Source organism: Ursus americanus, chromosome 10, assembly GCF_024610735.1.
Source record: "Ursus americanus isolate L20-20 chromosome 10, mUrsAme1.1.p, whole genome shotgun sequence".
Lineage (NCBI taxonomy): Eukaryota > Metazoa > Chordata > Mammalia > Carnivora > Ursidae > Ursus > Ursus americanus.
Window position 1 is genome coordinate 75,963,291 of NC_142136.1, and position 14,358 is coordinate 75,977,648.

The 14,358-nt window shown below is 37.7% G+C and overlaps 1 protein-coding gene across 2 annotated transcripts in view; it reads left to right on the forward strand.

The window, feature by feature from the left end:
* MICU2 (mitochondrial calcium uptake 2) overlaps positions 1-14,358 on the forward strand; it is a 187,971-nt gene that overhangs the window by 19,492 nt on the left and 154,121 nt on the right. Inside the window, exon 1 of one of the 2 annotated variants that reach the window (XM_045797105.2) lies at positions 3,947-4,132. The exons of the other annotated variant lie outside the window; for it this stretch is intronic. The gene's annotated coding sequence lies outside the window, so the exon portion shown is untranslated. Of the gene's footprint in view, positions 1-3,946; positions 4,133-14,358 lie in introns of those variants that run through there. 2 annotated transcript variants of the gene reach the window in all.

Consider the following 14,358-nt stretch of genomic DNA (forward strand, 5'->3'; position numbering starts at 1 on the left):
CCTTGGCTGCTTGTTTTTCTCGGATAGAGCTTTAAAAATACCCTGCCAACCCTTCCTCTCATTCCAGGTCTGTGTAGAGAGGTCTGACGTAATTCTGATATTTTTGCCTCTGTACGTGAGAAATTTCTTTGCCCTGGCCACTGTCAATACTGTATCCTTGGATCTAGTATTTGCGAATTGCACTATGATGTGATGTGGCGTAGGTTTGTCGTGGTTGACCTTGGGAGGGGTCCTCTCTCTCTGCCTCTTGGACACAAATGCTTCTTTCCTTTGCTAGATTAGGGAAGTTTTCAGCTACAATTTGTTCAAATATCTCTTCTAGACCTCTCTCTTTCTCCACCCCCTTGAGGATGCCGATGATTCTGACATTGGAACGTTTCATCGTGTCAGTAATCTCCCGTAATCTACATTCTTGACATTGGATGTTTTTGAGCCAAGTTTCTGTTTTAACTCTCTCTTCTACCATCCCATCCTCCAATTCACTAATTCATCTTCTGCCTCATTTACCCTGGCCGTCAGATCATCTAGTTTTGACTGCATTTGATTTTTAATTTTTAATTTTTAATTTCTGCCAGATTCGCTCCCATTTCTATATTCTTGTTAGAGATTCTATATTCTTGTTAATATTTTCCTTAATATTTTTTTCAAGTCTACACATTACACATCATCTTGACCATTGTTACTGTGAACTCCATTATTGATAATTTGGTTATATCCATGTCCACCAGTTCCGTGGCAGAGGCCCAGACTCATTTTCTTTTCTTTGCTGGGGGGAATTTCTCCTTCTCATTTTGATGAGGAGAGGTTGCGGGGTTGCCCAGAGCCCAAATTATTGATCAGAACCCAGGCAGTGTGCACTTGTTTTATAGGGACCTTAGGGACGTGGGCTTCTTGATTTTTCAGGCTGCCTTCTGGGGGAGGGGCCTGCCGCGCTGATATTCAGGCAACCCTGTTTGGGTAGAGTCTCCCTGTCCCCTGCGAGGGGGGATGGGAATGGGCACAATGTGAGCTGGTATTTCCAGGCTTTCGTTCTCTGGCAGCTTTCCCTGGCGATTTGCTGTGGCTCTTCTGAGAGTCAGGTCAGCAGTGGCGGAATCCTAGCCACTGTCTCAGAACAGAGAGATCGCAATCCGCTCTCCACTGAGCTCTCTTGGCCTCATTAACTCTGCTTCTGTTGGTGCTGCTAAAACCCCGCAGCGACCCCAGGTTTGCGCCCCACAGCGGGTGTCCCAGCCCTCACTTGCAGGGCCGGCCTGTCTCTGTCCTTTGTGTTTCTTTTTTTTTTTTTTTTTAAGATTTTATTTATTTATTTGAGAGAGAGAGACAGCCAGCAAGAGAGGGAACACAAGCAGGGGGAGTGGGAGAGGAAGAAGCAGGCTCTTAGCAGAGGAGCCTGATATGGGGCTCTATCCCAGAACGCTGGGATCACGCCCTGAGCCAAAGGCAGGCGCTTAATGACTGCGCCACCCAGGCACCCCTCTCCTTTGTGTTTCTAACACCGCCAGCCGCCCCGGTTCCCGTGCATACTTCCGAGTTCTCTGTTTCACTGTGGTTCGGGCACACTCCGGAGCTTCGGTTTTCAGTCAGGTCGGTCAGGTCGCGTGCGTGCTCCCGCGCTCCTGGTTTCAGTCTAGTTCGAGTGAGTGCTCCGGAGCTCTGGTTTTCAGTCTGGTCGCAGGCGCATTCCCAGGCTCACGGTCACAGTCCGCTTCCTCGCGGGTGCTGTTCCGCGAGTCCGCCCGCTCCCCCGTGCAAGTGGCTACCGCCTCCTGGCGCCTGAACGCGTCGGCTCCCTCCCCCTTCCGTTCATCTTCCGATATCTGTGCGTGGTTTCACAGCTCCCCGCTTTGTACCTCAATACTCAGCGCTGGAGATGTTCATTTGTAGAGATCCAGATGTATCTTCCTGCGTCTCAGGCTGATTCCCTGGTTGTTCAGGATGGTCTGGTACCTATCCAACTCGGCTGAAAAAAGGGGACCCCTACTCCTCCGTCATCTTAACTCTCTCCTCAACTTCCTAAGCTCACGGCAGTCAGTCCTCCGGCCACACCATCTGCCCAGGGCTCTCCGCCTCATGCCAGTCTCTCCATTTAAAGCTGTGTTTAAATAGCTAAAATCCGTTGAAGAGAGTGTGCCTTCCCTCTAAGCTTCAGTTCATCTATATAGTTCTAAGGCTTGTTTGCAGTTAAAGCCCTTTGACCTCTCACTGAGCAGAAGCTAGTTACCTTGCAAAACATGCTTAAATTTAGATTTGGCTGATGTTTCCTCATGAATTATGCATTTTTGTTAAGAATAACACTAAAGTTATGCTGCGTTCTTCTCAGTGTATCATATTAAGGAAGCATATGATATAGATGGCTACTGATGATATTAACTTTTCTCATTTGGTAAGATGGTATCTGCCAGGTTTCTCCATTGTAAAGTTAATTAATGTGTATTTTATACTCATTAATTTAGTATTTTGTGGGGAGATACTTTGAGGCTTCATGAGGCTTTCTCTTCTCCACTGTTTATTCATTCATTTATTCATTTATATCTGTTTCGATTCATGGGTTCCTGATTTATTCAAGGGGTTTCAGTCTGTGACCATCATAATTCACAAACGGTCCCCAACCTGTGGTGGTTGGTTTACAATTTTTAGACTTTACAGTGGTGCAAAAGTGATGCCCATTCAATGGAAACAGTACTTTGAATTTTGGCTTTTTCTCAGGAGAGCGATGTGCAGTAGTACCTACTATCTCATGATGTTGGGCAGTGAAAACAAGCTGCCATTGCCAGTCAGGCACATGATCACCGGGTTAACAGCTGATACACTTAACCATTCTGCACCCATACAACTATTATATTTGTCAGTTTCAGTACAGTTTTAAGTCAATTATGTGAGCTATCCAGTACTTTATTATAAAATTAGCTTTGTGTTCAATGATTTTGCCCAGCTGTAGGCTGATGTCAGTATTCTGAGCATGTTTAAGGTAGGCTAGGCTAAGCTGTGATGTTCAGTAGGTTAGGTCTATTGGATGCATTTTTGACTTAGGATATTTTCAGCCCACTGTGGGTTTTTTGGGGACATAACCCCATCATAACTCGAGGAAGGTCTGTATTTGAGTAATGGATCTCCCTGAAAGCTATGCCTTGGACATGCTGTGCCCCACTCCCCTCACCCCCAGCAAAGGAGCCAATTCTTGATTAATTGTTCTAAAAGAAGAGGACTTTTTTTAGCATAAGTAACACAAAACAACAACTTGCCTAGGAGAATAAGTGATAGTTTCTGAAATGTCAGAAGGAAAGAGGGAGGAGGGTGCCTAGAAAAGCAACTTTTAAGAAATTAAAAGTAAACATCTTCCCCCACTGACTTTAATGCTGTCATAGTTGTTTGTTTGTTTTAACTGTTTTTGAATGTTTATGCTGAGCTCGATGCTGAGAGGATTTTAATGGCTTAGAAATGTGCTATTCGCAATAATTTTTAAATGGAGAGAAAAATAGCATACAGGTGAAGTTTAAGATTAAAATAATGTGATAAGATCTTGTGTTACATTTGAGATTAAAAAGATTAAAATAATGCTATAAGATCTTGTGTTATATTAATCATAAATTTGTTCTTAAATTTAGCAACAAGTTCAAAGAGAACAGGCCAGTTGTATACTTTGTAGTAGTCAGTTGCTTAAAAACAACTAAATCTGGGAATAAGACAGTTATTTTCTACTGTTTCATAAAGAGGATACTGTTGCATCATTATAGTAAGAAGTATAGCAAGAAGTTTCATATGGCAGTTTTTTTATAATCTCAAAGTAGAACATTTGCATAACCAAAAATAAGTGGCAAACTTATTAAGTGGCAAAATGTTTACCGTTACAGTATAGTCTTGAGAAAACCGTTCAAGGAGGGGGTGCCCACTTAAGTCTGCTGCTGCTGAGATGGTGAGAACAGAAAGTTGGGCATTCAGTGTGGCAGTAGGGAAGGTGTTGGTGACCTTGACAAGAGGAATTTCAGTGAAATACTGGGGACAGAAATTTAATTGGAATGTGTTGAGGAGAGATGGTGAAGTAAGGAAGCAAAGAATATGAATAGCGATACTTCATTCTACAAGTGTTACTGTAGAGGATATTCAGGAAGACAAAAGACATGAGACCAAGGTAAGGTTTTGTTTTTTAAGATGTGAGACAATAGAGGACATTTGAGTGCTGATAAAATGATGTAATAAAGAGGCAAAAATTGTTACAGATCTGTGAGGGGGTAATTATAGGTTGAAGTCTTTGAGAAAGGAAGTTATATGGAGTCAAGACCACAGGTAGAAAAGTTGGACTTTGGCAGTAAAAAGGATTCTTCTTTTGTAACAGGAATGAAAGCAAAGGGTTTGGTTAGTCCTAGAAGCTGGCTAAGGACCTAATTCCACACTTTCCTTCTGTTAAAAAACAAACAGGCAAGAAGAGCCTGGTTGTGAACTGCTCTGGAAAAATGGGCCATGTCAGAGGGATCTATAATGACTTCCACTAAAGAGAAAAACACATAGAGATAGCGGGAAGGGGATAATAGAATTCATGAAGAGTGAGAGCTTAGAAACAACAGTTACGATGAGTATAGGACTAATTACCATAAAATTCTAATGACTTTGTTTTGATGAGTTTTTCCAGTATTGCTAAAAGTATCATCTACTCAGTTATTTTGAAGAAAAATTTGTACTGAGTTTAATATAAGTAATATACTATACCATGGTATTAAATTTTTAAATATTTAAAGTCTAAAATAGTTAGAGAACACCAAGGGTGGTTTGTTTTCCTCTGATAATATTTAAATTCACATTTGAACGATTTTATATTTTGTGGGTACAACCCGACTTACTTAAACAAATGGTCACAAATTTTAAATAAATAAAAGCAAGGAATGTGGATCATTGTGTTTAAACTGCCAAACAAATATATTAATTGGGAAGTGAATTTGCAAGTTTCATTAAATGTAATGCATTTCTGTTCTATATCAATGAGTAATTTAAAAGCCCCAATCATGTAATTAATACAATGGAGCTATTTTAATTTGCTGTGACAACCCTACACAATTCATAAAATTAAATTGGTGTTGCTTTCTTTTATTCCAAGTTGTTTGACTGTATTTGTGGTGATTATTTTTGTGAAAAGGGGATAAAAGGCATCAGTAATACCATTAGCAATGGGTAAAATGCAAACTTACTGGAGTATACTTGGATTGGAGTGTATATGTATGCAGTGCATTGGGTTTAGTGATAGTACATTTAAAATTGGAATGCCAAGGGCAGTAAACTTTACAGCAACATACAGAAGTTTAATAACCATGAAATACTGAAAGGCCAGTGAAGACTAAAGCTTTCTTTAGTCAACAGTAAAGCAAGAACGCAGAGACGTTTTTATTCTTTTTTGCCTCAGGTAAAAATGTCTCTAGAAACAGATAAGTGATGACAAAGCTTTGATGTTAATAAACCCAAATGGAAGTAAAAAATCAAAGTGTGTAAATGGCCAGATTATGAAAAGAAAGATGACAAAGTTATACCCTATAATTAGATGTAATTTGTGCTTTTGGCATAGCTATTTGTCCTACATGAATAAGAGGTTGTCTTACTTTCCTTCCTTGTGTAACAGGGGGACAGTACTTATATATCCTACTGTAAATCTTTTGTGGTACCTTTCTCGGGGGGGAGGGGGGAACCAAGAAAAAAAGAAAAACAAATTGTACTATCAAAGCAGAAGTGTATTTTAATCTTTCCTTTGGCAATTATATTTGTTTAGCCGAAAAAATTCCTATTTGCCCTTATTCTATAAAACATAGGTTCTAGTAGATCATGTATACAAATTAATGCTCTTGTTGTTGTAAATTTAGAGTTTTATGAATTACAACAGTGCACAAACATCGTAAGCCACCACTAGTGGCAGTATATGAATTAAAAATTGAATAAGATTGAATGAAATAAGATTGTTAAATGTTTCAAATTATAAATAATTTCACTCTGGAAATAATACTTAATGAATCATGTGTTTAAGTACAGCCTGGTCTATGTAGAAAATTTTTATTAACATCCATGAAAGTTCCATGAATGTGTCATATGTAGAATAAAAGTTGTGGTTACTATTAATTAAAAAAATACAGCCTTATAGGGTCTTCAGTTTATCCACATATATTGTATGATTCATGTATTATGTACTAGAAACTATATACCGTATTTCCTATTAATCGTGAGTCCCAAGCATCTCTCTCCTTAGTTCTTCATGACTTAGCTGGTATCTACCTTGGAAATGCAAGCCATTTTTTAAATTAAACATAATAAACCTTAAATAGTAAAGTGCAGTGTTTTTTCAGAAATTGTTCTAGGTATTTAAAAGCGAAATGTGATTGATTTAGTAAATCCATTTAGGAGTATTGTGTCAGTTTTCTCATTTGCTAGTATGCGCAATTAGAAGATTATACATAAGAAATTATAAATGTGTTGATTTCTGTATTTTTTTGTGTGTGCAATGAAGAGATTAAATCACACTATTAAAACTGTTTTAAAGACATTTTTTTTTTCAGTTTAATTTGGTCATAATTGCCTAGTTAAGAACCAGCTCAAATCAGAACCAGAGCCCTAATGTGGCTTCTGCCTCCGTTTAAACCCACAGTCCTGGAGAGTTGCTTGGAATTGCTCCAGGGTTGAAGTCCATGTCAGGAGAGAGCTGTTGTAGTACAGTACTACTTTTATGTGTTGCTTCAGTATGTGTCCCGTAGCTGTGACTGCATACTACAAAGGGAAACAGTAAACAGCTGAGCACCTCCTACAGGCTCATCTGATTATCAGTCCTACATACATCGAAGTATAACATGAAAGCCATATTTCTTCTAGTAGACATACCAAGTGTAAGATACTTTAATGGCAAGCCAGAAAAGAATGATTATAAACCAACATTGGAAAGGAAACCATTGCAGTAGAAAGTGGGCAGTCAGTGGTATAATATGAGCCAAAGACACAAACGTAATACTAACTAATCATGTTTTATTTGTAGTTGACTTTTTTAGGTAGTACTACATTTGTTTTGTTTTTAAATTAGGACTTTGAGTTTCAAGAGTACACTTGACCACTAGGCAGTGATTAAATCCTTCTAAAATTACAGTCATGAAAAGATTGCTTCTTGAAACACTATAAAAATACTATTTTATTGTGGTTATTGAAATTCTTTGAAATATATTAGGAAGGGAGTTGGAGCTGTTGGCTAATGTTGATTCTTAAAGATTACTTGTATTGGCTTTTTTCTTGAAATATGTGTGTATTAGAAAAAATTGAAAAGACAGAAAGGAATTTGTAAAAACCATCTTTTCTTGGGGCGCCTGGGTGGCTCAGTCGTTAAGCGTCTGCCTTCGGCTCAGGGCGTGATCCCGGAGTCCTGGGATCGAGCCCCACATCAGGCTCCTCCTCTGGGAGCCTGCTTCTTCCTCTCCCACTCCCCCTGCCTGTGTTCCCTCTCTCACTGGCTCTCTCTCTCTCTGTCAAATAAATAAATAAAATCTTTAAAAAAAAAAAAAACACCATCTTTTCTTTACTAAGACTTAAACTTGTCATTGTTAAAGTTTTGAATTTTATATTTTGAGTAGGAAGGTTTTTCTTAAAATTTTGCAAGACAGTATTATTTACACAGTATTATTTTTTCGTGTTAGAAATAAAGTTAATGACTCATTATAGTGAAAGTGAGCTGTCCTTGCCCTTTTAGGGACTGTCTCTTTCCCCATGTCCTTTCTGCCCAGTCTCTTCTTATCCATAATTTCTCTTTAGTTTTTCTTCTAAAAGCTGTTAAGTATTTATTATGCTTAGTGTGACGATGGTTTCCTTATATAGAGTAGTGCCTAGTTTGGGGAAAGCAACCTACAATGACTTTAGCACCATATCGGTGGAAAAGTATAGTGATAGAAAAATCTGAATTGTGCGTTCTAGTGTTGTATTTCATTTGTACCTCAATTTTTAAAGAGTTGTGCCGATACACATAGAAGATTTTATTAAGACCAACCTTCTATTTGGTATTCGTATATAGCAGAGATGTCCTTTAGTACATTGCTTTGTTCTGGCTAGACCACAATTGTGTATTCTTTATTTAAATTAATCTTTAGCTGGTGGAAAATGTAAGACATTTTTAAAGGACCTGGAATTAATAGATTTCTCATTTTATACTTAGTCCTGTTTGGGAAGCTTCTTTTTTCCTTTTAAATTTTGAGAGATCCCTACAGGGGCCCCTGGGTGACTCAGTTAAGCATCTGCCTTGGGCTCAGGTCATGGTCTCAGGGTCCTGGGATCAAGCCCCGCATTCGGGTCCTGCTCAGGGGGAGTCTGCTTCTCCCTCTCAAATAAATAAAATCTGTGCTCTCTCTCAAATAAATAAAATCTTTAAAAAGAGAGAGAGAGAGGTCCCTACAACTATGTATTGAAAAGAGATTGAGTCTGATATTCATCTCAGTTATTTAAAGTTAGTTAACTGTATACACTATTATAATATGGGCAGTACTTAAAATTGGAGCATTTTATTTTACTAATGATTATATTTTACCATATTATCACTTTTGCTGATTTGTCAGTCTTTGAATATGTTGTGAATCCATTAAGAATGTGATAAAAGCTATATACTTTGTTCTAAAAGTGCATATAAAATTTCCCATGAAATTTCAGGGAGTTATGAACACCAAGAAATATGACCATGTAGTGTAGAGTTTAGAGCCTCTCCTCTAATTTTTTAGGTTACATCTTTTGTCCCTTCTGCCATTTAATATTTGTCTTTCTTCATATTATGAAATGTTATATCTAAAATTATCTTCTAGTTCACTGCTTTTATCACATCTCACTGTATTACTCCTAGCTTTTCAATGATTTTACCCTCAAATCAGATAATTTATGGTATTTACCTTTACTTTTTTATTTTTACTCTTCCCTGTCACCAGTTCTTCACTTCTGTTCTGCCTCCATACATTCTATTTTCTAGCCTAGTATATGTTCCATTAGCCTTATTGTACTAGCTTGACCTGTGTATAGCTTTGTAAATGGTACACCCTTTGTCAATTACGGTATCTCTCTCCTTTAAATATTAAAGGCCCGCGGTCTGAGGGAGCGTCTTCAAGTTTATTCTCTTTACCCTCTAGGCTGTGAGTCGGTTGGGTTAGTCAAGTTCTCAGAGCCTAAGGAGTCTGCTTATAAGTTCATAGGAATATTATTAGTATTGGTAATATGTAGTACATATATAAAGTATTTTTTTAAAGATTTATTTATTTATCTTAGAGGGGGGGGTGAGGAAGGGCATAGGGAGAGGGAGAGAGAGTCCCAAGCAGACTCTGTGTCAAGGCAGGAGCCCCATGTGGGGCTCGATCCCATGACCCCAGGACCACGACCCACGCCGAAACCAAGATGTCCAACCAATTTAGCCACCTGGGCACCCCCATATATAAGTTTTTTAAAGTTTGTAAGTTAAAAGTATCTAAACAATAGCCATAAATATTTAGAAACTAATTTTACACTAAAAGTGACAGAATCCATCCAAGTCTTTAAATACTCATTTACTCTTTGGGACAAGTTTGGATATTTGGGTTTCCTGAGTCATTTCAGCACTTCAGGCTCTGTTTATTCTAGCCTACAAATATATCTGTTCCTTCTTTCCCTCATATTTCCCAAGATTTAATTAGTTATTCTCTTAGGTATAAAGAGTACAGGAGTAAATTATCACCAAATAAATTTTGACAAGATTACCCAAGTGCTAGTTCTGTCCATGCCTACCTTTAAAGTACATATGTAACAAGTTATTATCAACTACAGGTTTTCAGTGGTTTTGTTTTCTTATGTACAATTCTAAAGTTCTCAGGGGTCAAGATAAAGATTTTTTTTTTTTTTAAGATTTTATTTATTTATTTGTCAGAGAGAGAGTGCAAGCAGAGAGAGTGGCAGGCAGGCTCCCTCAGCACTGAGCAAGTAGCCTGATGCAGGGCTTGATCCCAGGACACCGGGATCATGACCTGAGCCGAAAGCAGCAGCCCAACTGACTGAGCCACCCAGGAGTCCCAAGATAAAGATTTTTCTTTAACATGCACCCAGAGAACTTCATATTTAGTACACACCTCACTGTTAGCTAAGCAAATGCTAACAATTCTGCTAACTTGGTAAATGAAAATTCTTTCCATTTATTTATTTAGCAGTTGTTTACTTTAGTTATGTTTGGTGCTACCTTAAAGCAAAAAAACGAACCAGGGGCGCCTGGGTGGCACAGTGGTTAAGCATCTGCCTTCGGCTCAGGGCATGATCCCGGCGATCTGGGATCGAGCCCCACATCAGGCTCTTCTGCTATGAGCCTGCTTCTTCCTCTCCCACTCCCCCTGCTTGTGTTCCCTCTCTCGCTGGCTGTGTCTATCTCTGTCGAATAAATAAATAAATAATCTTAAAAAAAAAAAAAAAAAACGAACCAAAACAATCTGTTTGGTTTTCCAGTCAGTATATAGCAAATTCTGTTATGGAATCTTTTTAAATCTTCACTGTTAACCGATTTTCAGAAATTACTGAATGAGAGCATGGATATCTTCTCATGAAATTTGTCCAGAGAAAAGGTAAAAGCGGAAAGGGAGATTTTGGCAAATCTTTGCCAGGTCTTACATGATTTGCTTGAATAATAAATTAATTTGCCAAAATATGTAGTCATATCTGTGTATTAGTTGTCTTTTGTATTGTGTAATCTAAGTATTACTTTATTTACTGGTAACGTAATTTACAAACATCAACAGAAATACATGTAGCATGCATCTTAGTACCTTTGCCAATGCTTGGTAAAATGTCTGGCTCATCCCCTGCTCATTTCCTACAAGTAGATTCTAATAGCAAAATTTTATCATAAATATACTGTATTAAGTTATGACAGTGAACTCCAAGCCAAAGCTGAAAAAAATCCGTTAAAACCTAACCCAAACATGCTATAAAGCCCAAAATCCATTAGATCATTCCTTCGTATTTACAGGAGAGTGTGAAGCAGCTGGTATGATCCAGTTTCAGAGCATTCTGTTTCTGAGATTCCATGATTTCTGTGATAGGCAAAAAATGAGGCAATGTTCTTTGGTATAGCTAACACTGCCACCACCTGTCAAAGGCTTTACCTCTTTCCTCTTGTTATGAAGGCATTTTTTTAAATCTGAAGTACTTAACAGGATGCAGTAATTTGTGGTTATGATAAAAGGAAACAAAGGGCCTTTAGTTCCATTTGTGTACAAACTTCTTTAGTGCATTACACATGACAAAGTACATATACATAGCTATCTGAAGATATTTCAGTAAATTAATAGGGTTTAACATATGTAAATACAAAAAACAAACTTTTGCATATTACTTCAAAAACCAAAATCTTTTAAATTATTTTTTAATGTCACACTCTGAGTCGGGAATTGATTCCCATTTATATAGATCCATGCGTTCCTGCCTCACTTCCTTTTTTTTTTTTTTAACCATTTAGCAATATTATCCATGTAGTTGGCACTGGTGATACAGAGGGGAAAAAGATATTTTCTGTTCTTAAAGAATTCTTTGTATTGGGCCACAGACAATTCTAGTAGAGTCGTTAGGACTTAATAAAAATTTACTCAGGGTTCTCTGTGCTTCTACTGAGAGGCTACCTAACCCAAACGGGTACTCGAAGAAGGACTCCTAGAGCAGTAACTACCAGAATTAATTCTTTTTTTTAATAATAACCTATTATTATGTTATGTTAGAATTAATTCTTAACAAATAAGTTAACCAAATGAAAAAAGGGACAAGAAACAACTAACTATATTACATGCTTAGCTTTGTGAAGTGTTTTAATTACAGTCAGAAGCAGTAAGTGGTTATTTAATCTGTCTTCTGGAAAGGTATGCAGTAAAGATTTATTGAAGCTCATTGAAGGGTAACCAGGTCAGTACTGAAGCTAAGGACACCATCAAGCCAGTCAGTTTTAGGAAAATCATATTAGTAATGAACAAAACTAAGGTTGGCGTTTTAAGTTAGTACAATGTTTATTTTACACAAAGACCCAGTTCACTAAAAAAAATGATAGTACCAATGGAATTTTTAAGTAGCAATGTAATTTTGTTTTTAATTAGAAATTGTGAATCTGCCCCTTCTTTCAGGTCTTCATTATCTTTCCATTTACCTGAAGGTTTTTTAAAAAAATTTGTTTTATTTTTGTTTTGGTACAATTTCTGTTTGTATGCAAACAACATATTGCTGTTTTCAAAAAATAATTCCAGTCTTTGACCAAATTTTGTGTAGGATTAGGGTGTGGGGCTTAAGGGACTCGGTGGTCAGCAGATTGCTATCAGTATTCAGCCACAAGCTTTACACGGCCATCACATTGAGTTTCCTTTTAACTGGGGGGAACAGACGGTCTTTTGCAGGGGTTTGGGGATATGGAAGTCTGAGTAGATCACAGAGAATGTGGGAGCCTGGGGGGAAAGCAGTACAAAATACTATAGGAATGAATTACTTTCCTTCTGCAGTCCCAAACTATAAAATACTTAGAGCCAGAGACTGCAGCTGTTCCCCACAAAGGGGTGGGAGGGAGGAGAGAGGGATCCTTTAATCCATCCCTTCTTTGCTCCATACTGTGTCATGTATTGTAGGATACAATATCCTAAATGTTGTTATCTCTAGTGGTATCCTCTTTATGACTCAGTCCTCTGATAGCAGCACTTTCTCCAGGCTTACTTGAAATCCTCTGTTTTGAGGAGACCTTCTTGCATGGATATGTAAGGTTCCAGAAATTAGATCCATCTTCTACCACAAAAGATTCCTTGTTACTGCTCTGCTGCCCAAAGAAGAGAGATCACAATCCAGATGAATATACTGTTACAAGACCTGTTAATAGTTTTCTACTTAAATTTAATTGTATCATCTTGAAAAATATGTCTGGTGCATATCTCATTTTGAAAAGTAAGTAGTCAAAATATCGTGGTTGATAAATAACATTGAAAAATAGTTACCATAGTTTGGAATTTATCCTCGTGAGACATACACATCTGCTAAATGCTATTTGCTCCTCTCATACTACTGTCTAGCACTTCCCACCTTCCATTCCATTATGCTTCCCCCACTAGAAAGTGAATGTCTCTTCATTTTACCTCTGTAAAAATGCTTGGTCATAGGAGACCCATGATACTTATTAAATAAGTTCGTGTTGAATAGTTGCAGAAAGAGTTCACAAAGTAATATTTACCTTCTCCTGGGTGGGGGTATGGGCGGTGGGGGAAGTAATAAGCTGAAGTAACTCCATCATTTCCTAAGAAAAACGTTATTTAGTTATGGTTTCAATGAGTGATATTGATGAACCTTTAGGAGGGTATTGAAGTTTTAAGTTAAGACTCTAGTCTTTTTTTTTTAATCACATGAAGCCTAATTTAAACTTTTCGTTAAGAGCATAAACAAAAATTTATGTAGTTATGTACCTCCTGCAAGGTAAATATGGAGGAGGGGAAAGTGAGTATTCTGCTCAGTGATCTCATCAGGAAAGCAGTTACTAGAAGATGCTTATTTTTTTTACTTATGAGCATCCCCTGACAGTGGCCACTTCTCTACACAGAATTCTTTGGGTTTTTTTTTTATTAATTACTATATATAAGCATGTGCCATTTCATTACCGTGTTTATCTAAGAAAAGTCTAGCTTTCTTTTAGTGTCTGGGAAGAAGTCTAGACTAAGCCATCACTAGATCAGACAATGTTCAGAAGCCACCCAGTGTAGTTTCCAGAGCTTCCAGGTCTCCCAGGAGGAACTTTTGTGTCCTTGGCTAGCACTATAGAGTTTATTGTGAAGTATAGCTTATGCAGTGAATATTTCTAATTTAGTCTGACACTACTTTGTTTCATGTACAATAAAATCTCCCCAATTCAGAACAAAATGGAAAAGTTTTAATGACTAAAATTTTCTAATTGTAAAGTTTTCTTAAGAAAAAAGATACTCTTGGGGCGCCTGGGTAGCACAGTGGTTAAGCATCTGCCTTCAGCTCAGGGCGTGATCCCAGCGTTCTGGGTTTGAGCCCCATATCAGGCTCCTCCGCTAGGAGCCTGCTTCTTCCTCTCCCACTCCCCCTGCTTGTGTTCCCTCTCTCGCTGGCTGTCTCTCTCTGTCAAATAAATAAATAAATTCTTTAAAAAAAAAAAAAAAAAAGAAAAAAAAAAGAAAAAAGATACTCTTTCAGTTAGCCACAGAAAGTTCAAAGACAACAAAGCAATTACTTTGTATCCATATTGTTACAAATTCCGAAATAAGGTCCCAAATGAATATGGTTTTGCTACATTTTATCTAACGCATTGTAGGGTATATTGGATATATTAAAAGCATTGCAAGGAAGGCTCTTTCTTTTCTCACTTTCTTCCTG